Source organism: Lepidochelys olivacea, assembly GCF_965140295.1.
Source record: "Lepidochelys olivacea isolate rLepOli2 genome assembly, chromosome: 16".
Classification (NCBI taxonomy): Eukaryota; Metazoa; Chordata; order Testudines; family Cheloniidae; genus Lepidochelys; species Lepidochelys olivacea.
Genome location: NC_140426.1, coordinates 17,095,084 through 17,119,672, shown reverse-complemented (window position 1 = coordinate 17,119,672; position 24,589 = coordinate 17,095,084). Strand labels below are relative to the sequence as shown.

The 24,589-nt window shown below is 44.2% G+C and overlaps 1 protein-coding gene across 2 annotated transcripts in view; it reads right to left on the bottom strand.

Annotated features, from left to right (window-relative positions):
• ABL1 (ABL proto-oncogene 1, non-receptor tyrosine kinase) overlaps positions 1 to 24,589 on the bottom strand; it is a 118,824-nt gene that overhangs the window by 41,661 nt on the left and 52,574 nt on the right. The window lies entirely within an intron of this gene.

Sequence of the window (24,589 nt, the reverse complement as noted above, 5' to 3'; positions counted from 1 at the left end):
TGCGGCTCTCCCCAATTTTGTATTTGTGGTATGTCCAACCAATGCGTGGCTCAGCTCCTCTGTCGTCTACATTGATCTACATCCCTTTGTTTAAATACATACATGCTTTTACATTGTTCTACACCAGTGGTTTTCAACCTTTTTTCATTTGTTGACCACTAAAAAATTTTGAATGGAAGTGCGGACCCCTTTGGAAATCTTAGACTTTAGCTGCAGACCCCCAAGGATCTACAGACCACAGGCTGAAAACAACTGTTCTATGGTAGCAACCACCTTTCATGGACCCCTTAGATACAGTCTGTGGAGCTCCATGGGTTTGCAGACCACAGGTTGAAAACCACTGCTCTACACAGTAGACATAAAATGGAATATATGTAATACTGTATTCTTCTAATTCTTTAGAAAAAAATGAACTTCAGCAGATCAGATGGGTACACACCATCACAATGTGTGGAACACTGCTGCTGCAAACATGACTAGAGCTCTTGGGATCCACAAAGAGGACTGACCCCAGCATGACTTCATATTTTCCCTCCATGTGTTCCCTGCCCTGAAAGTTTCTCTCCATATTTGTTTTAATAAACAGTTGCGCCAAAATAAACTAACTATTGCACTTCTCCCTTCCCGCTAACATTTTCAAATATTTAATATTTCAAGGGAAACTCTGCATGTCTCCAGGATCTGAAAAGCATGTATCTAACACAGCAAACACACAGTCCAGATTCTCCATATACATTATTTTAGAGCATTGTTTTGCTTCAGAGTTCTGGTCTGTGGAGGTGCATTCTCCTAACAGCACAACTTGGAAAGAAATCACCAGTCCGTCAACCCATGCCATTTTTTAAAACGGTAAGAAACACTGTTTCTGATCATACCACCAGCTGCATTCTTTCTATAGCATAAATCACTTTGCACCCATTTCTGGTTTTATCCACACATCTCAAAACATTGTAAAAAAAATAAAATAAATAAAGATTGGTGAGCACTATTATCCCTATCTCTGTGACTCAGTTTAAGTGAATTCCTCAAGTTCACAGTCAGCGGTAGAGACAAGGACAAAACTCTGATCTCTTCACATTAAGTATGGTGCCCAGCCCACAGCACAGTGCTACCTCCCTTAAAAAGGAAAAAAGAGTATTGCAGTTCACTCAGGGCTCTGCTTGAACTGTGCTCTGGAGGTGGATGAATTTAGCCAAGATCCAAGAGCAACTGAGGGCTATCTACTCACTCAGAGACCGTTTATTTTCCAAATAGATACTGTATGCACAGAGTTTACACTTTTGAAAGATTTAAGCCATTGAATTGTGAAAAGGAGGATTAAATCACAATATTGTGAGGAGGGTTATGCAAGACACACAAGTGACCCAGTCATCATGTGCTGATGAACTGCGATGGAGTAGCAACACAATAGCGGATCTGAATCTCATGTTGTAATGTTTAGTTATACTGACCTATTCTACTTTTCCATGTCATGAATCCTTTTCACTGCAGCTGCAGGAATGCAGAATTCCACTGGAATTACCACGACTGCCCCCATTAACACTCAACAGCCTCATTATGAATAAGGTAATACAAGCAATGCCAATTGAATTAATAAGGATTACATTTATTATTTGAAGTGGTTTGTGCTTGATGCTTTTAAGCCAGGTTTCAAATTCTCTTTATTCCCTTCCTTAGATACAGGCAATAGCTATATCAACACCTAAATACACTTCTGAAGAGAGCACATTCAATTCCCTATTACTAAAAACTGAACATTTAAAATGTGTGGGTGTATGCAAGATTTCTGAGTAGTTTCTTAAGTTTCCCTGTCAAGATTACAGACACTTCCATCTAGTACAGTCCTTTTAGTTGTTGAATGGAGTATGTGCATGGATATTCTGATGTTAACTAATGTAGTTGCTTTTCCTGGCTTTTCATTTTTACTATGCATTTAACATACAAAGATTGAGACCATATTGACACAATGATATTACATCTATCTAGTTTGCTTGCTCTACATGCAGTGATTTAACTATATTAAACTGAAGTGCATCTAAACCTCTTTGTTATGTTGGTTTAAGGTACTTTCCTTGTTAATCATTGCATCCACACATCTCTGCCCTTGTTCTAATTAATTAATTAGCATTCTGGGCAGATATCCCGTGGTGCAATGCTCCGCAGCTCAGCTCTGTGACTTTTCTCACAGGGCATTGTGGGATGGCTACTGGAAACTAGAGGAATTCTGGGACTGATGGGGCGGAGTCAAACTAAAATTCCCATGATTCATATACTGGCTTTCATTAATTTCGCCATTGCCATTTTTGAACTTCTACCAGGTAGCATGGAGGACCCACTGCAGAAAGCTGTGATCATGACAGTAATTAATACAAACAAGTTGATGCAAGTGCATTTGGTTAACAAGGAAAGTACACTGGCAAAACAAAGTGACCTAAAGTGCTTCCATACAAATATAGTTAAATTGGCAATGGGACCAGCACCAGGAGTGCCCCCTTGTCTATATTTGCTCTGACAGTGTCTTGTAGATATTCGCATTCTAGTGACTCTTCTCCAGACTGGATTAAATATGCTGCTCTCCAAAGAGGGCAATTAAATCCAGGACTTCTGAATAAGTCTACGCAAAAGGCACAGGGGGGCATGGTAGCTGTAATGGCCATGTGAATTCATTACTAGCTGGTATCAGAAAGGATTAGTCATGGCTGCCTGCCACCATTTCAATGAAGAGATGACATCAGGTCAAGATGATCCCAAAGGAATGGTGGGGCACAGAGGTACACAGACAGATCAATCCAGGTGTGAAGCAATGCAGTGTGGAATAGTAACTGAAGGACTGCCAGAAGTGATATATTTCAGAGTAGCAGCCGTATTAGTCTGTATTCGCAAAAGAAAAGGAGTACTTGTGGCACCTTAGAGATTAACAAATTTATTTGAGCATAAGCTTTCGTGAGCTACGGCTCACTTCATCCGATGCATTCAGTGGAAAATACAGTGAGGAGATTTATATACATAGAGAACATGAAACAATAGGTGTTACCATACACACTGTGATCACTTAAGGTGAGCTATTACCAGCAGGAAAGCGGGGGGGAGGCGGGGGGGGACCTTTTGTAGTGATAATCAAGGTGGGCCATTTCCAGCAGCACTGAGGAACAGTGGCGGGGGGGGGGGGGGGAGAACAAACAATGGGAAATAGTTTTACTTTGTGTAATGACCCATCCACTCCCAGTCTCTATTCAAGCCTAACTTAATTGTATCCAGTTTGCAAATTAATTCCAATTCAGCAATCTCTCGTTGGAGTCTGTTTTTGAAGTATTTTTGTTGAAGAAATGCAACTTTTAGGTCTGTAATCGAGTGACCAAAGGTCAGGGTTCCAGGGGTGTATCTGTGTGGATTTGTTCTTGTGCTTTTTCAGGGAGTTTCTTGAGCAAATGGTGCAATTTCTTTTGGTAACCCTCAACGGGATCAGAGGGTAATGGCTTGTAGAAAGTGGTGTTGGAGAGCTGCCTAGCAGCCTCCTGTTCATATTCCAACCTATTCATGATGACGACAGCACCTCCTTTGTCAGCCTTTTTGATTATGATGTCAGAATTGTTTCTGAGGCTGTGGATGGTATAGTGTTCTGCACGGCTAAGGTTATGGGGCAAGTGATGCTGCTTTTCCACAATTTCAGCCCGTGCACGTTGGCGGAAGCACTCTATGTAGAAGTCCAGCCTGTTTCGACCTTCAGGAGGAGTCCACCCAGAATCCTTCTTTTTTGTAGTCTTGGTAGGAAGGTCTCTGTGGGTTAGTATGTCATTCAGAGGTGTGTTGGAAATATTCCTTGAGTCGGAGACGTCGAAAATAGGATTCTAGGTTACCACAGAACTGTATCATGTTCGTGGGGGTGGAGGGGCAGAAGTCCCCAAGATAGGACAGATTCTTCTGCTGTGCTAAGAGTATAGTTGGATAGAACAACAATATTGCTCGGTGGGTTAAGGGAACCACTGTTGTGGCCCCTTGTGGAATATAGTAATTTAGATCGTTTAGTGTCCTTTTTCTTTTGTAGAGAAGCAAAGTATGTGTTGTAAATGGCTGGTCTAGCGGCACTGCTATGGGTACCCACATGGCCACACAGTATGCCAACGTTTTTATGGCTGACTTAGAACACTTCCTCAGCTCTCGTCCCCTAATGCCCCTATTCTACTTGTGCTACATTGATGACATCTTCATCATCTGGACCCATGGAAAAGAAGCCCTTGAGGAATTCCACCATGATTTCAACAATTTCCATACCAGCATCAACCTCAGCCTGGACCAGTCCACACAAGAGATCCACTTCCTGGACACTACAGTGCTAATAAGCGATGGTCACATAAACACCACCCTATACCAGAAACCTACTGACCGCTATTCCTACCGACATGCCTCCAGCTTTCATCCAGACCACACCACACGATCCATTGTCTACAGCCAAGCTCTGCGATACAACCGCATTTGCTCCAACCCCTCAGACAGAGACAAACACCTACAAGATCTCTATCAAGCATTCTTCCAACTACAATACCCACCTGCTGAAGTGAAGAAACAGACTGACAGAGCCATAAGAGTACCCAGAAGTCACCTACTACAGGACAGGCCCAACAAAGAAAATAACAGAACGCTACTAGCCATCACCTTCAGCCCCCAACTAAAACCTCTCCAACACATCTGTCATAAATATAAAGGGAAGGGTAAACACCTTTAAAATCCCTCCTGACCAGAGGAAAAGTCCTTTCACAGGCTTAAGAAGCTAGGATAACCTCGCTGGCACCTGACTAAAATGACCAATGAGGAGACAAGATACTTTCAAAGCTGGAGGGGGGGGGGAGAAACAAAGGCTCTGTGTGTGTGTGTGTGTGAGTGAGAGAGAGATGCATTTGCCAGGAACAGAAAGGAATGGAATCTCAGAACTTAGTAAGTAATCTAGCTAGATATGCGTTAGATTCTGTTTGTTTAAATGGCTGAGAAAATAAGCTGTGCTGAATGGAATGGATATTCCTGTTTTTGTGTCTTTTTGTAACTTAAGGTTTTGCCTCGAGGGATTCTCTATGTTTTGAATCTGATTACCCTGTAAGGTATTTTCCATCCTGATTTTACAGAGGTGATTCTTTTTACTTTTTCTTCTATTAAAATTCTTCTTTTAAGAACCTGATTGCTTTTTTCATTGTTCTTGAGATCCAAGGGTTTGGGTCTGTATTTGCCTATGCAAATTCGTGAGGATTTTTATCAAGCCTTCCCCAGGAAAGGGGGTGTAGGATTTGGGGAGGATTTTGGGGGGAAAAGACGTTTCCAAGCAGGCTCTTTCCCGGTTATATATCTGTTAGACACTTGGTGGTGGCAGCGATAAAGTACAAGGGCAAAAGGTAAAGAAGTTTGTACCTTGGGGAAGTTTTAACCTACGCTGGTTAAAATAAGCTTAGGGGGTTTTCATGCAGGTCCTCACATCTGTACCCTAGAGTTCAGAGTGGGGAAGGAACCTTGATAGCATCATCAAGGATCTACAACCTATCCTGAAGAAAAACCCATCACTCTCACAGATCTTGGGAGACAGGTCAGTCCTTGCTTACAGACAGCCCCCCAACCTGAAGCAAATACTCACCAGCAACCACAAACCACACAACAGAACCACTAACCCAGGAACCTATCCTTGCAACAAAGCCCGTTGCCAACTGTGTCCACATATCTATTCAGGGGACACCATCAGAGGGCCTAATCACATCAGCCACACTATCAGAGGCTCGTTCACCTGCACATCTACCAATGTGATATATGCCATCATGTGCCAGCAATGCCCTTCTGCCATGTACATTGGTCAAACTGGACAGTCTCTTCGTAAAAGAATAAAGGGATGCTAATCAGACATCAAGAATTAGAACATTCAAAAAACAGTTGGAGAACGCTTCAATCTCTTTGGTCACTCGATTACAGACCTAAAAGTGGCAATTCTTCAACAAAAAAACTTCAGAAACAGACTCCAAGGAGAGACTGCTGAATTGGAATTAATTTGCAAACTGGATACAATTAACTTAGGCTTGAATAGAGACTGGGAGTGGATGGGTCATTACACAAAGTAAAGCTATTTCCCCTTGTTTATTTCCCACCCCTCACTGTTCCTCACACATTCTTGTCAACTGCTGGAAATGGCCCACCTTGATAATCACTACAAAAGGTTCCCCTCCCCTCCCCCGCTCTCCTGCTGGTAATAGCTCACCCTACCTGATCACTCTCGTTACTGTGTGTATGGTAACACCTATTGTTTCATGTTCTCTATGTATATAAACCTCCCCACTGTATTTTCCACTGAATGCATCGGATGAAGTGAGCTGTAGCTCACAAAAGCTTATGCTCAAATAAATTTGTTAGTCTCAAAGGTGCCACAAGTCCTCCTTTTCTCTTCAGAAGTGATATAGTTAGGAATGAACACACTCATCATGAAGTGGACTTACCCCGTTCGCGACATATTTTGGTTTAAAACCAAATTGTGCGCAGACGCAAGGCACTTTGAGGTGAGCTGACTACTATTACGCCAATGTAACGCTGCTGTACAGGTAAGATCTGAGTATCCAAAAGCTGAGCTTTACTGATGACAATACTACGCTGACATGAGAGTTTCTCCCGTCGGTGTAGCTAATACACAGCCTCGAGAGGTTGTAGCTATGTCAACAGGTGAAGCTCTCCCGTCAACATAGCACTGTCTACAGGGGGGTTAGGTCCGTATAAGTATGTCTAGGGCCCTACCAAATTCACAGCCATGAAAAACACGTCACGAACTGCAAAATCTGATTCTTTCGCCCCCACAAAATCTGGTCTTTGGTGTGCTTTTACTCTCTACTATACAGATTTCACAGGGGAGACCAGCATTTCTCAAATTGAGGGTCGTGACCCAAAGGAGAGTTGCAGGGGATCAAAAGGTTGAGGGGGGGTGGGAGGGAGTACTGCAACCCTTACTATTGCACTGCCTTCAGAGCTGGGCAGCTGGAGAGTGGCAGGTGTTAGCCAGGCACCTAGCTCTGAAGGCAGCATCCGGCCAGCAGTCGCGCAGAAGTAAAGGTGGCAATACTATACCACACCACCCTTACTTCTGCGCTGCCCCCTTCAGAGCTGGGCAGCCAGAGAGCGATGGCTGATGACAGAGGGCCCAGCTCTGCAGGCAGCAGCACAGAAGTAAGGGTAGCAATAGCATATCATGCCATCCTTCCTTCTGCACTGCTGCTGATGACAGCTCTGCCTTCAGAGTTGGGCTCCGGGCCAGCAGCCACTACTCTCCAGCTGCCCAACTCTGAAGGCAGTGCCGCCGCCAGCAGCAGCACAGACATAAGGATGGCAGTACCGTGACCCCCCCACCCCCCACCCCAAACTCCTTGTTGGGTCAAGACCCCTACAATTACAACACTGTGAAATTTCAGATTTAAAAAGCTGAAATCATGAAATTTACAATTATTAAAATCCTATCACCGTGAAATTGACCACACTGGACTGTGAATTTGGTAGGGACCTAACTATGTCGCTCAAGGGTGTGGATTTTTCACCTGAGCAACACAGTTATACTGATATAGGTCTGTAGTGTTGATTTGGCCTAAGGCAACTTTATTTCTGAATGAGAGTGCCCACTCAAGGGTTTAATGTGCTTTAACTCACGCACGTTCAATACACTCCATTAGTTAAGTTGGCCATAATTCCCACATAGACAATCCCTTTGTGATCCCATCACTGTCAACTTCATTCATTCTCTCCTCATTCTCCCTACTGTGTGTTACTCTCACTTGGATCAGGACAAACTAGACTAAGCACTAGGGGGCAAGGACCTTAGGGCTAGTCTACACTGGCAACGCTAAAGTGCTGCCGTGGCCATGGCGCAGTGCCAGGAGAGAGCTCTCCCAGCCTCTAAAAAAAACCTCTCTCAACAAGGGGCACAGCTCCCAGTGCTGGGGCACTGTTTATACTGGCGCTTTACAACGCTGCAACTTGCTGCGCTCAGGGGAGTGTTTTTTCACACCCCTGAGCAAGAAAGTTGCAGCGCTGCTAATTGCCAGTGTAGACAAGCCTGTGTCTCTATTTATAGTGTGCTGTAAAAATAATGGGTGTTGGGTAAACAAAACTCACAATAGTGCCATTACGTGCACAATGATCTTCTAATTGTTAAACCAATTAACCCCTTTTAAACCCCCCCTCCCCGCCCCACACACACAAAACCTGGTCAACAGAAGTGTGCTGATTTCAGGATTATAATGACTGATTCAACCTTAAAGTCAGTTGTTCTATTACATACAAGCTTTTGTAATATACAATTATTATTTTATTTCTTACTTTTTAAAATTACCTCCAGAGGTCGAGGCACCAATTCTTCCAGAAGACCATGCAAGTTAAACACCACTAATGTGCATGATGGCTGCAATGGGAGGATCAGACTCCATAAGCAGAAAGTGAATTCTGGGATGATCTCACAGTAAAGAGGAGATGGTGTAAATTTTGCTATGATCACATTAAAAGCAGACAGTGCTTTTCACCAATTTTAAAGTGCTGCTGAACTTTGTTTTAAAATTCTCATCTGAGATTTAAAAAAGGCAGCAGCTTTTGAGTCCCCAGAGTAGAGTAGAAGCAATTGCTTGTTTGTTTTTTGAAGGCATGTGTTAAATGCACAAGGATGGAAAAAGTCAGTTGAAAGACATGCAGCATAAGCTAGAGGATAAAGAAAGGGACTGAGTGAGAAGAAAGACATTCTGTACCCAACTTTGGTGCAAACTTGATTGGGGTCATTTTAAACTCTGTGCCTCAGTTACCCCATCCGTAAATGGGGCTTATCTCTTCACAGGAAGTGTTAGGGCGAGTTAATTAATTGATTGGAGAGCACTTTGTGATCCTTAGAAGGATAGGGCAACAGAACTAGAAAGGCTTTTTTAATAATACACATCTTAATATGCCACTGCTTCTGGTCTGTGATCCACACAAGCAAGACCAAATTGCATTATAGCACAGTCAAAGAATTACCATATTAGACTGTTCTGCTCTGAAATGGAAGGTTTCACAGTGCAGATGGATCCTATAAAATGCAATATATAGTGTAACACCATCCCTATCCCCTCCCCCCATCACTGTCCACACTGATCATGGAAAACATGCTAGATCTTATGAGCAATCACTATGTTTTAAAATAAAATTTTAGCTAGTACAATTTTGATTCCAGTGCAAATGGAATGCTTCCTCCCCTCCATGGGCTAGTCCAGCCTTCTTTTAGACACTGATTTAACTGTAAGGCTCAGCCGGGGTCCTCAAACTGCTGTGGTGGTCTCCATTTGTCAAATTTTTTTTGGCAGATACCAAGGTCTCTGATACTGGGGACTAGCAACTGAGGAGCTCTGGTGGGGTTAACTCTGATTTGCAATGTGATCAGTTTCGTGCAGCACAGAATTCTTTGACTGATGCAGACCAAATTTTAAACCAGCTTGCAATGAATAAAACTTCAGCGCACTACGCATAATTAAGTAACAAGAACTTCACTTTTATATGCCAAGGAAAACATGGAAAAATCTCAAACTGGACTCACCGTGATCACTAAAGTTAAAGCTAGCACAGATCATATGGCATGGCCAAACTTACTGACCCTCCAAGCTGCATATGGTAATCTTCAGAAGTTTGAGAGTCGGGCACACCCCATGGGGCTGAAGCGCAGAGCCGCAGCAGGTGCACCCCGCAGGGCTGAAGTACCAACCTCCCTCCCTTAGCCCAGAGGTCCCCAAACTGTGGGGTACGCCTGCCTACCAGGGTGCAAAGGAACATTCGGGGGGGAGGGGTGCCACAATTGGCCCAGGCCAGCCCCCACGGAGGGTGGGGAAGGAGCACCACCCAGCCTCGCCCCCAGTTATGCTCCAGCCTTGTCCCTAGCCATGGCCCCGGCTCCTGCCCCCGCGCCTGGCCCCATCCCCAGCCATGACCCCCCCCCCCCCCGTGGCCCAGCTGCCACTCCCCTCCTGCCCCTACCCCCAGCCTTGGCCCTTGGCTGCAGCTCCGTTCCCAGCCCGGAGGCGAGAACAGGGACGGGGCTGGGAACAGAGCCACATGGCCACTGGCCCATTCTCTGCTGTGCACCCCGGCATCTTTGTGGGAAGGGATGAACCCCACACTGCTCTCCTATGCTCTGTTAACTGTCATGAAGACATCACGGATGGCAGTGCAGTTAATCATCAAATTCCTAACTGAAGACGACTCGCAGGCGCCCAACATTCTGCGTGACATGGATAGAAGCAACTTGAGATTGCTTTTGGCATTCACAGAGCAGCTGCATAGGGCAGACTGTCACTTCTGGGCTCGGGAAACAAGCACCAAATGGCGGGATCATATAGTCATGCAGGTGTGGGATGACGAGCAGCGGCTACAGCACTTTCGGATGCAGAAAGCCACCTTCCTGGAACTGTGTGGAGCTCGCCCCAGACCTGCGGCACAAGGACACCAGAATGAGAGCTGCCCTCTCGGTAGAGAAGCGTGTGGCAATTGCTATGTGGAAGCTGGCAACTCCAGACTGCTACTGGTCGGTCACAAATCAATTTGGAGTGGGGAAGTTGACCACTGGGGATGCGTTAATGCAAGTGTGCAGGGCTATTAATCGCATCCTGCTATGAAGAACCGTGACTCTGAGAAATGTGAATGAAACAGTGGATGGCATTGCAGAAATGGGATTCGGTAACTGTGGGGGTGGCAATAGATGGCACACACATTGCAATTTTGGCACCAGACCATCTTGCAACAGAGTACATCAATAGGAAGGGGTACTTCTCCATGGTGTTGCAGGCACTTACGGATCACCGACGGCGTTTCACTGACATGAGTGCAGGGTGGTCTGAGAAGTAAATGACGCATGCATCTTCAGGGACACTGGCCTGTTCAGAAAACTACAAGCGGGGACTTTCTTTCCAAACCAGAAGGTTATAGTGGGGGATGTTGAAATGCCCATAGTGATCCTGGGAGACCCGGTGTCAGCTGTAGCTCATGAAACCTTAAACGGGACACCTGGACAGCAACTACAGGCTGAATAGGTGCCAGATGACAGTTGAATGTGTCTTTGGCAGACTAAAGGCAAGCTGACGATGCATTTATCGCAGGCTAAACCTTAATGAGGATAATATTCCCATGGTCACAGCCGTGTGCTGTACGTTGCGTAACATCTGTGAAGATAAGGGCGGCAGGTTTGCTACGGGTGTCATGCTAAGGCTTGGCTGCTGATTTTCAGCAGCCAGATACCAGGGCTGTCACAGGAACCCACGCGGGGGGGCAATTTGAATCAGGGAGGCTTTAAGGCAGCACTTTGACAATGAGCACCAGTAATGTGTCTCTCTCTGTCAGAGGCGCTAGCTTTCCTCGGACACGGTGGTGTCATTTGGGGCCTTATAGTCCTGTACGACAGGGATAACAATGCCTGTGCCAGTGGTGGGGCCTGCAACCTCAATTTGTAAAAAAGAGGAAAAAAACGGTGATTCATCATGAAAGAATTTTGCTTTTATTCAGCAAGAAACAGCGCACGCACGCACACACACACAGATGCCTGATGGGGAAAGGAGGAACCAGGGACGGACAGACTTTCACAACTGTGTGTAGGTCCAGCTATCATTGTGAAAGTTGTTTGTGGGAGTGGAGTGAAGGGGAAACCGAGACTGCCCGGAAAGTGAAAAGGAATGCGTGGGTGGAGTTTGGGGGGGGACGGGGGAGTCATGGACAAGCGTGCTGCAGGGGAGGGCGAGCACAGATCTGCTCCGTCTGCAGCCCTATTAAGGACTGCAGCATCTGCATTTGCTCCTCCATCACTGTAATCATCCTCTCAGTTGCATCCTTAACAAACGCTTGATTCTCTATTCTGTCCTGCCCCCAGCACTCCTTACGTTCTCTTTTTTCTTCATTTGAGCACTGCAATACCTCCCAGAACATGTCGTCTTTGCTGCGTGTTGGGCGCTTTCTTATCGGGCGGAGACGCTCGGCAGGGGTGCATGGGGTGTTCCTGAAGGCCACATCTGGTGAAGCACAGGGGACAATGCACAGAAGCGGGATTGTTAAATTCACGCACAGCACTGAAACGTTTCAGTGAAATACACCTTTTGAAACACTGCCATCACTTTCTCACTGACCCTAGCCAGGCACACATCTCCGTAAACAGCCAAAGCATGGTGAGTGTTGGCGGGAGGGCTGCTCCACATGGGGAAAAGAGCACACTCTCTTTGCAAGGTGCAGAGCATTCTATAGAAAAAATTCTAAAATTCTCCCACGCTTTTCCACAGGCGGGGGTCATTCTAGCAGACATCTCACTGCTAAGGGTAAGCAGGGAAATGAGGGTACATCTACTCCATGCTTGTAGCTTCCACCCTGCTCCCTACGCTGCTCGCCTATGTGCCACTTTGGTCCCTGCACAAGTGATTGCCGAATGGCGTGAGAAAGTTTCCTACAATGGGGGAAGGAACAAAGCTGCTCTGCCACAGAACCTTCAGCGAAGGATTAGCGAGTACCTCCGGGAAACTTTCCTGGACATCTCTCTGGAGGACTAACCGTGGGACCTCGGCGTGCATCAACACCATTCTGCCGTACCCATTAGCTACACAGGGAAATGTCCACCTCACAGAAACACAGACAGCCTCCCACATTTCTATATCCTGAACCCATCTCCACGCTGCACAAGCCATAGCCACTTATCAAGTATCTCATCTCCTGCTTCTTGCTCCCAGGAGAGCGACTGCTGAGACTGGCTATACACCTCTGGAGTGGAGAACAGTTCCTGGCTGCCTGCCCCACCGGGCAACCCTGCCGGGAGCTGCACATCCTCGTTTAACTCCACCTCTTCATCAATAACTTTGTCTTCCAGGTTAGATCCTCTTTCTGCCGCCTCCGTTCCCTCCGAAGTATCCACAGAGCTCTTGGTGGTGGAGGTGGGGTTGCCACCAAGGATAGCATCCAGCTCCTTACAGAACCGGCAGGTTTTAAGTGAAACAACGGAGCGACAGTTTGCCTCTCTCGCCTTATGGTTCACCTGCCTCAGCTCCTTTATCTTCGCTCTGCACTATAGCATGTCCAATCATAGCTCTCTTTGCACAAGCCTCGAAAAATGTGCCAGTAGGTATCCCAATTCCTATGGCTCAAGCGCAGCTGGGACTGCACAGCCTCCTCTCCCCATATACTGATCAGATCCAACAGCTCCACAGTGGTCCAAGTGGGACAGCATTTGGTGCAATAACCTGCTATGGTCACCTAGGATGATGTGATGGGACCTCTCCATGCTGAGACAGCAGGAAACAGAATTTCAAAAATTCCCGGGGCTTCTAAGGGGGAGGGGAGGATGGTCGTTTACCTGGCTGCAGGACAGCACAGTTCAAACCGCTGACCAGAGTGGTTAGGATGGGCATTGTCAGACACCTCCTGGAGATCAATTAAAGTGATGAGATCAAGAATGATGTCTACACTGGCACTTTGTCAAGAAAAATGTAGAGGAAAAAGACATAAGTATCTCATCGTGGTGGATGTATTTATTTGCCAAAACCGGGCATTTTACCCGACAAAAGTTGCATCGCAATGTGTACACATACACAATTTGGTCGACAAAAAGCAGTTTTTGGCAACAAAACTTGGTAGTATAGACAAAGCCTTAAAGACAATCTCAGATTTAAACAATCTCTCGACTCAATTGCTTTCTGGTCCTGATAATTACTCATTGACACCTTGTAAACACGCAAAACATATCCCATACGACTACTGTTTTAATGCATACTCAAACATTCCTTGCTTATTACTTACCTAACAATTGGTGTACTATATTAAAAGGCAATTATGTCTGCGGACAATGTTTTATTTTTAATACCTACCACCCAGCACAGGTAGTTTGTGAGAAAAAAGAAAAGGGAGGACTTGTGGCACCTTACAGACTAACAAATTTATTTGAGCATAAGCTTTCGAGAGCTACAACTCACTTCATCGGATGCATTCAGTGGAAAATACAGTGGGGAGGTTTATATACATAGAGAACATGAAACAATGGGTGTTACCATACACACAGTAACGAGAGTGATCAGGTAAGGTGAGCTATTACCAGCAGGAGAGCAGGGGCAGGGGAGAGGAGGGAAACCTTTTGTAGTGATTATCAAGGTGGGCCATTTCCAGCAGTTGACAAGAATGTGGGGGGTGGGAAATAAACAAGGGGAAATAGCTTTACTTTGTGTAATGACCCATCCACTCCCAGTCTCTATTCAAGCCTAAGTTAATTGTATCCAGTTTGCAAATTAATTCCAATTCAGCAGTCTCTCCTTGGAGTCTGTTTCTGAAGTTTTTTTGTTGAAGAATTGCCACTTTTAGGTCTGTAATCGAGTGACCAAAGAGATTGAAGCGTTCTCCAACTGTTTTTTGAATGTTATAATTCTTGATGTCTGATTAGCGTCCCTTTATTCTTTTACGTAGAGACTGTCCAGTTTGACCAATGTACATAGCAGAGGGGCATTGCTGGCACATGATGGCATATATCACATTGGTAGATGTGCAGGTGAACGAGCCTCTGATAGTGTGGCTGATGTGATTAGGCCCTCTGATGGTGTCCCCTGAATAGATATGTGGACGCAGTTGGCAACGGGCTTTGTTGCAAGGATAGGTTCCTGGTTAGTGGTTCTGTTGTGTGGTTTGTGGTTGCTGGTGAGTATTTGCTTCAGGTTGGGGGGCTGTCTGTAAGCAAGGACTGGCCTGTCTCCCAAGATCTGAGAGAGTGATGAGTTGTCCTTCAGAATAGGTTGTAGATCCTTGATGATGCTATCAAGGTTCCTTCCCCACTCTGAACTCTAGGGTACAGATGTGAGGACCTGCATGAAAACCCCCTAAGCTTATATTAACCAGCTTAGGTTAAATCTTCCCCAAGGTACAAACTATTTTACCTTTTGCCCTTGTACTTTATCGCTGCCACCACCAAGTGTCTAACAGATATATAACCGGGAAAGAGCCCGCTTAAAAACGTCTTTCCCCCAAAAATCCTCCTCAAATCCTACACCCCCTTTCCTGGGGAAGGCTTGATAAAAATCCTCACCAATTTGCTACAGCTCACTTCATCAGATGCATTCAGTGGAAAATACAGTGGGGAGATTTATATACATAGAGAACACGAAACAACGGGTGTTACCATACACACTGTAACGAGAGCGATCAGGTAAGGTGAGCTATTACCAGCAGGAGAGTGGGGGGTGGAGTGGGAACCGTTTGTAGTGATAATCAAGGTGGGCCATTTCCAGCAGTTGACAAGAACGTCTGAGGAAGAGCGGGGGGGGGGGGGGGGGAATAAACAATGGGAAATAGTTTTACTTTGTGTAATGACCCATCCACTCCCAGTCTTTATTCAAGCCTAAGTTAATTGTATCCAGTTTGCAAATTAATTCCAATTCAGCAGTCTCTCCTTGGAGTCTGTTTCTGAAGTTTTTTTGTTGAAGAATTGCCACTTTTAGGTCTGTAATTGAGCGACCAAAGAGATTGAAGTGTTCTCCGACTGTTTTTTTAATGTTATAATTCTTGACGTCTGATTAGTGTCCCTTTATTCTTTTACGTAGAGACTGTCCAGTTTGACCAATGTACATGGCAGAGGGGCATTGCTGGCATATATCACATTGGTAGATGCGCAGGTGAACGAGCCTCTGATAGTGTGGACTTCCTGGACACTACGGTGCTAATAAGCGATGGTCACATAAATACCACCCTATACCGGAAACCTACTAACCGCTATGTCTACTTACATGCCTCCAGCTTTCATCCAGACCACACCACACGATCCATTGTCTACAACCAAGCTCTATGATACAACCGCATTTGCTCCAACCCCTCAGACGAACACCTACAAGATCTCTATCAAGCATTCTTCCAACTAAAATACCCATCTGCTGAAGTGAAGAAACAGACTGACAGAGCCATAAGAGTATCCAGAAGTCACCTACTACAGGACAGGCCCAACAAAGAAAATAACAGAACGCCACTAGCCATCACCTTTAGCCCCCAACTAAAACCTCTCCAACGCATCATCAAGGATCTACAACCTATCCTGAAGGACGACCCATCACTCTCACAGATCTTGGGAGACAGGCCAGTCCTTGCATCCGATGAAGTGAGCTGTAGCTCACGAAAGCTTATGCTCAAATAAATTGGTTAGTCTCTAAGGTGCCACAAGTACTCCTTTTCTTTTTGCGAATACAGACTAACACGGCTGTTACTCTGAATCCTTGCTTACAGACAGCCCCCCAACCTGAAGCAAATACTCACCAGCAACCACACACCACACAACAGAACCACAACCAAGAACCTATCCTTGCAATAAAGCCCGTTGCCAACTGTGTCCACATATCTATTCAGGGGACACCATCATAGGGCCTAATCACATCTCCCAACTGTATTTTCCACTGAATGCATCCAATGAAGTGAGCTGTAGCTCATGAAAGCTTATGCTCAAATAAATTTGTTAGTCTCTAAGGTGTCACAAGTCCTCCTTTTCTTTTTGCATATACAGACTAACACGGCTGCTACTCTGAAACCTGTCATTTTGTGAGAAAAGGCTCTCTCAACATTCTAACATGCTAAGCATATATTAGCCCGCCAAATCTTTTGGGTTTGTTCACAGAGCTAGGGCATGTCTACACTAGAAAATTAAGTCAACCCATCTTAGGTTGGCTTACAACCCATGTCTACACTACCCTCCATCAGTGGTGTGCGTCCTCACCAGGAATGCTTCCACAGACTTACGAGGGGCAGTGTGGGGGTGATGAAAGCCTGGGCTCTCAGTTCCATATGCAGCTGCAGCCGGGAGCCCAACAGGGAGCACTGCACACGTAGTCTGGGAAGCTCCCAGCAGGGAGCCAGGAGCCTCGGTGCAGCTGCCGGGCTCCCCATGGGGAGCTGGGAGCCTCCAGGCAGGTGCAGCTGGGCTTGGACTTGGGAGCAGGGAGCCCGGGCAGCAGCCAGACTTGGGGAAGCTGGGACCCGGAAGTGGAGGGAGCAGCCTGGCTAGGAGTGGGGAGCCAGGGGGCCAGCCAGGCTTCATACTGGAGCTGTGAAATTGACAAGATTGACGCCAACAGCCAATATAAGTAATGCAGTGTCTACACGGACACTGTTTCACCCTAACTACACGAACATAAGCCCTATGCCTCTGATGGAAGTGGAGTTATGTCGTCGGTGTAGTAGGGCACTTACATCGGTGGGAGAAAGGCTCACAGAATTAGACTGACAAACTGCCTTACACCAACCTAACTCTGTAGTGAAGAGCAAGCCCAAGAACTGGGCCCCAATCCACCAAGGTGCTGAGCACTCTCAGCATCCACCGACTTCAGTTGGAGACGCAAACTCATTGCCTTGCTGGTTCAGGCCCATAATCTAACACAACTGCGCAGAGGAATCATCACTAGGAAACATCACACTCTCCATACATTCAACTTCTTTTTCTAGAATTCACATCCCCATGCTGCCACAAATCACCCAAAACAAGAATATTCATATGATAAATGTTTTACCCTAGGGGTCAGCAACAGGAGATTGCAGAGGGACTATAGGCCTGTTAATCTAACTGAAAAATTCCTTGTCATTAACATGGCAGAATCCTTCTTTTCAATCTCTCCCCATAATGGTAAATATGGGACACTCTCACTGCTATACTTAAGGTCTGTCCACATTGGCCTTGTCTATAATAGAAAGATTAGTACCATTTCTACAACAGTGCAGTGAGCGTGTATGCACTAGCGTAGATAGGGCTCAGGTATTTTTACCAACATGTCCTGAAAACCTGCTCAACTGAAGCTTCTTGCCACCACCTTAAAAGTAATACATAACTCTACCTCTCCTTAGTTCTCCATCCTTGCAGGAGCAGCAAAAGCACCCTGGAAGTGGGGGAGGCCACTAGGATTGCTACTCACCCTTACAGCCAGTAAAAAGTGGGGGGGAGGCATGGCCCCCTGGCTCCTCCTGCTCCGGCACCCCTGCATCCTTGTCTTACTTCATATCAGCTTTTGTCATTCTGCCTGATGCCAGTATTGTCTGCCTTTCTTCAGCCTCTCATGCAGACATCTCTGCCTCGTATGCAATTACACGCATGGAACACCTTTCCTAAGCTTATCCACAGGCCATTACACCTTCTCTGCATTCAGACCCTTCACAGACCCACTTTGGCTGCAACCTGAAAAAACAGATGACTAACAGAAGTCTGAGGAGTAATACTGAATACTTCATATAGTCGATTAGTGAGCATAACTGTTTATTTCTCTTCTGACCACTCTACATAGGTGCTGTACCGCTTCCCCCGGTCTGTCTGACTTCAGTTTGTGAGCTCCATGGGGCAAGACCTTTACTGTTGGAAACTGTACTGTGGGTACTTCTGGAAGGACATAAAATAAAAGCACACACAAGCATAATGAAATGTTAGCAATTTTGGAAGCTAGATATCCCAAGAGCCACTGTGATAAAATAGGTGAGGTCCAGAAAAGAATTCTGGGCTAATCATGAAAACAAAGCACACCAAGCAGTTCAACTGAAAAACAAAACGCTTTTGCAATACAACATGTGTATTTGTTGCTTTTACCTCCTTGTCTAAAAACAGATGTTTGTTATTTGCAGTTCTCACAACTGAAGGAGTCAATTGACAAATGGTGGGATTATAGACATGGGCTGTTAAACTATCAGAAATTCCTTTCAAGTAACATGCCAGAATCCTTGTCTTTAAGGTGGTGGCAAAGGGGCTATGCCTGAAGCGTAAACTCTTGAAGTCATCACTTCATGATATCCTCCTTTCTAATTTCGGAGTGTCAGTAAGAAAGAAAATTGCATTCATTGTCAGCGTTTGAACCCTTTATGGTTTTCATGTTCATGAAAAGCCTATTAGCATCTCCCATTGAAAGATTTTGAAACATTTACAGACAAAGAAAGAAAAGAGGCTTTTTGGAATTTCTAGCATCAAGATGGAAGTAGTTCTGAAAGGCGTAAATCACAAAACCACACCTTTGTTATATTGACTTTGCTTTCTTTATCTTGTCAGCCCATCAAATAAATTGTTAAGAAGGGAGTGGAAACTGAGTTTGAGAGTGATATGGAGAGTTGTTGCTAGTTTGGAGATTTTATTTAAGTGTGTACTATAATATTTGCTGCAAGATCAGAGAACATGGAACATATTTTAAGGCAACAAGGACATAATCAAAATAGACACGTACCCAGAAAATTTCAGAAAATGAAAAGTAAGTTTTTCCACCAAGTACTACCTCTTTGGTAATTGTGGAAACCTTTTTTGTAATTTAAGAAAATGAGAAGGGAAAGGAAGGGTTAAATGAAACACACCAAAAGGGGTTAAACCGAAATAACATTGTTCAAAACTGATGGGTTCATGTAAGGATCATAGTTTAACCTTGCATGATTTTTAGTACAACAGCACACACAATAAGCAGCAGGACTGTAAAAGTGTGGTTGATTCTTGGTGGTAAGGAAGTAGTTAATTTCTTCCATTCAAGGGCTGAAAAACCTGCCAAAGCAGAAGACCAGGCCTGAAAGATCAAATTACATCTGAGGAGGGGGTGGAAGGGGAGAATAAGAAAAGAAAACAAGTATTCTGAACCTCTGCACAGTATTAGACCCAGTAGGGATTAGAGGAACATGGAAGAGCCAATATTTATCCAAGTTATCTCCAGCGCAGTTGAAATGGACTGTAAACATATATGCTGTTCTTCTTCTTATTAAAATATTTTCAGATGGATAGGAACCACAGGCTGTAGCCAGCATTCACAACTATTATACAAAAATTACTTTTTAAAAATGGTTTGAGTGGTTGAGGATCTCCATACCCCACCCCCACCCATTTAATTGCTATTCATTTTGTCCTCAAGGTTAAAAAAACAAACACTCAAGGAGGAAATGAAACCAGCAGAGTGCTCTGCTATTAGTTTGCTCAATAGCATTATTACCATGAACACACACAAGAAAGTCAAGTTTAGAAAAGCAATAGCATTTGAAGGGCAGCCTGAGTGATCAAGAGAATGTACATATTGATAACGTATCCAGACCTAATCATCAATGGTGCATACCAAGACCTTGGTCAACACTGAAGAAGCATTAGGAACCTTCTCATTTATTTAAAACTAGCAGTTCTCAAACTTCATTGCATCGTGACCCCCTTCTGACAACAAAAATTACTACATAACTCCAGGAGGGGGGACTGAAGGCCGAGCCTGCCTGAGCCCCGTCGGGGGGGCCAAAGTTGAAGCCCAAGGGCTTCTGCCCTGGGTGAGGGGCATGTAACCTGAGTCCTGGGCAGTGGGGCTTGGGCTTCAGCCTTGTTGGGACCTAGGGCCAACACCAGTCTTGGCGACCCCATTAAAATGGGGTCCTGACCCACAGTTTGAGAACCCCTGATTTAAACCTTTGGTCACCTCAGGAGGAAATAACCTGGTCAGTGGCCAGTTACTTGCAAAGAAACGCACTGCATGAACAGCTGTGAGGTTTGAGAAGGCTGTGACCGCAGTGATAAGCCACCAGGGGCATAGTTTCAGTCTGAACATTTCTGTTGCACTTTCTTCATCACCAACTGCTCTGAGACCTCATTGTCTAAATTCCTAAAATATACAGAAAAAATTAAAAATAGTCTATATATTTCCACTTTCCCCGAGCAAATAACCATTTCTAGTGTTGGTTCAATTCTTTGGCCCTGAAGATTCTCAGGGTAAATTAAGTCATATAGGAATAGATAACTTTATTCCTCCAAGTACAGTATGAACATTTTCATCTATAGTTCATGACAGCAAAAGCGTGGGTTACAAGAAGCTCACAGCAACCTCCGAGCACAGGTTCACTGCTTGCCAATATTCCACTCAAACTAGTCCTTACACACTAATGCAATGTTTGCTGGCAAATCCAACAAGAGTTAAGAACAAACACATTGCTAATTTTAGCAAATTTAAATTTCTCTTCTATCTTTAAAAATTCCACAAACAGACATAATCTGTTCATAATTCATCAGTATCTGGAGATTTTACGGTAAAAAGTAAATCACAAGGACCATTATTCTCTTGGGCCCCAATTCTGCAAAGGATCACACCTGGATATACAGTTACTCCCACACAGAGTACCATTATCCCTGGACAGAAGCCTTTCAGACGAGGGACTATATATTTTCTAACATTTTACAAGGATTGCAAAATGGCTTCCTTTACAAGCCAGTGCTTTCCGACCAGAAACTCAAGGCTGAGATAAGCCTTTAATTGAGGTGTGTGTACGTTCCATGAGAAAACGGAGCTGAGTTTACAACCATCCTCATTTCAAGATTTTTCTTTCTACAGTGACTTTTTTTTAAAACCACAGTATATGTCTTGTCTCAGACTCCCACAGATTTACATATAAAATCCCAGTTCACCTGAAGTATTAATTACTAATTATTTCCAGTTTGAGAAAATGAATAAATACCCCTTAGAGGAAAAAGATTTCAGTTAAATAGACTTGCCTGTGGCTATGCTCTCCTTCAAATATTTCAGCATTTTATTTTGTTGGCTGGCAACAATACAAATGTTATAGGATTCATGCCGGGAATGCGCAGTAGGGGCAGGACTAGTATTTCACTTTGATTAGTAATGTTACTGAGACTGTAGCTAAAAGGGGGAAATTTGAGAAAAACAGCAGCTACTTTATTGTAAAAAGGCAAAAAGCAAAAAAAGGACAACTCTTGTTCACGTGCAAATTGGGGCACTGATGCAGAAGAACAACTGTCCATCATGCTCCCTTATTACTTAGTGAATTGGCACAAGGGATGCAGTTCAAATGTGGAAAAATGAACCAACAAAAATAAAAATCAAGAGAATACATTTGAAATCTCTAAACATAAAGCCTCACTGGAGAAAAATATAGGTTCTAATTTGCACAGTCTTTTGCAAAGGAAACTGATCCTGTCTAGCATTGTTTTCTGTGCGACGCACTGTTAAAAATGAAACAGAGGCCCAATATAGACATAACTGGGAAAAGTTCTTTAATTAATCTCTTTCCAGGAGGAGTTTCTTTGGTGGGAGTGAGTATGCTTTTGATTTTAGATGTAGAAAAATTGCATGAGGGCAAGCAGTATGTCCATATAAGATCTAAACTATAGAGAAAATAAGGCAAAGAAGAAAGGCAAGGACAGAGACTGAAAAATAAACCAACAAACAAACATTCCTGATCTCTGGAGAGTCAGAACTCTGTATTCCAGCGCATGAGGAATATGAGAGTCTTTCCTTTCACCCTCTTTCTTTTCCCTACCTGTCCACCATTACTTAGACCCATTCACAGGGCAGATCCATTACATGTGATCAGAGGATTACAGTAGTTGGGATGAATAAAGATTGTAGATTCTTCTGGTCCACATCATACCCAGAAAATAAAGCAAAGCATAGAAGTATAAATGAATAGCAACATCAGGCACCCCAGAGGTTATCTGACTCTGTTCCCATGCTCGCCCAATAATAGTTGCCAAGTCTGTAAATTTTAGACTCAATGGAGTGACTTGATGGTTTTCAAGAGAAGCAGATTTTTGATATCTTACAAAAGTAATTAGAAACAAACTAGTCAAGTAAAATACCTAAATCATTGTTCTGAATACCTGATTCATAGATGCATTGTTCTGGATACTTGATTCACAGATCTATATTAATCAAGTATTCAGAACAATGCATCTAGGCATTTTACCTGACTAGTTTATTTCTAATTACTTGTGTAAGATTTCAAAAATCTCCTTTTTTAGAAACCATCAAGTGACTCAATTGAGACTGAAATGTACGATGTACAGCTGTGGTGCACCTATTTTTGGTGGCATTTAATAATTCATTCTTTTAAAAAATAGTTGAGTGAAGCTAACCTTCGAATTCACGAGTGCAATGCCGTCTTCCTGAGTCTGTGGGCAGCCATCTTCAAACCAAAGTTTTTACATAGGTGACCTAAATCCATTCCCCTCAATGGTGAGGTGCTGATTTTTAACAACCAATTATATGCAACGGTATTAACTACGTTGCTGATGATCATTTCAGCAGAAATTCCCAGCTAATGTGCTTATCCAGAATGGCTGGATATCCCAAAAGTTAGAGATGGAAAAGACCCATTAGTTCTACGGTATACAACCCACAAAGGAGAGAGTAGGTACGAAGTATATGAGACTTCCTGATTTTGTTCAGTCTGTCTAGCACGTTTATGGATTCCTGCAGCAGGCAGATAGAGAAGCTGTTCTGAAACTCATTAATGATCACTGCTCTGTAGGACTCCCCCTCTCTGCCAGTCTGAAGCCACTTCCTGACTTTCAAACAGCTGAGAAAATATTATTTTCCAAAATTTAAAAATATTAAATTTCAAAGTAGGGAACCTTTACCTGCTGCAGCTGAAGGAGGCAAGGAAGCATGGACCTTTGAATGCAGCTGCCAGCATTTGAATAGATAGCTTCAGCATCCTGCTTGTAGATTTGCCCACAAATCCTACAGAAACATGAGACTGACAGTCATTGCTATATGAACGGACCAAGAAGGATTAAGACTTGTTTGATCAACCGTTCAGAGAATTTCAAGGGGATAAAAAACATTTGTGGTGTTTACAGACTTACTTCCATCTGAATCACAAGAAGCTGCATCCAAAGTTCAGCTAGAATCGAGTGACTTACATTGTTCCAATCCAAGTATGGTGAAGGAAATTGCTTGAATTTCTAGAGAGCTGTGTGACTGAAATCCAGATATGTGAGAGGGCTGCTATTTATTAAAACCTCTTTGGAAGTACTCACATGTGAGAGATGTGTTTTCAAACGAGGCACGCCACCTGCAACTGTCCCTGCAGATATTGTCTAAAAGGTTCATAAAGTGCTATATATATGACAATTCTATAAATAAATGCATGGCTTTTTTCCATCTCTGATCAAAATACAGTGCATATTTATTTAGTTTTTATGCCAGGGACATGAAGCTCTGGTAAACTGCAGAAACTCATTTCTGGAAAGGCTGTAAACTACTAGTGTATGCTTTCATTAATGCTTTCTTGCTGTTCTTAACATGTATCCCCTATACTACATCCTTAAAAGGCTATCACAAGTCCAGGTATATGGACAAATCAGCCCATAGATTTTAACTATTGGTGTGACAGACAAGTGCATCAGGCACATTTGGCTTTTCAAACAGTTAATTTAGTTCTGAACATGATAAAAATTAGCACAACACACAACGGGTCAGGGCCTCAGCAGCACTAGGATAGCTTTGTGAAGCACTGTAGATGCAATACTGCACTAACGGTGCCTTTGTCCCCCTGGACAACTCTCTCTGGGCAGGGGAATCCTTCAATGACAGAGCTGCCATAATGGTTCTTACACCACTCCCAGTCTGTAGTTGGTGAAGCGGAAAGGCTGTTGGAAGGGGGAGAAGCAAGGGTGTCCCCATATTCCAGCAATCTACAGCTACTGAAACAGAGGATCTGGGAACTAACCCAGCACAGCTTACCATAGGAAGGACAGCACACAAAGGTGGCTTAAGGCCTCCTTTGCACAACTTCCACCCCTGCGCTGCAATAAGCACTCCTTGACTGTAGCTCAAGATCTGGCTGGGTGCATTGGATCCCC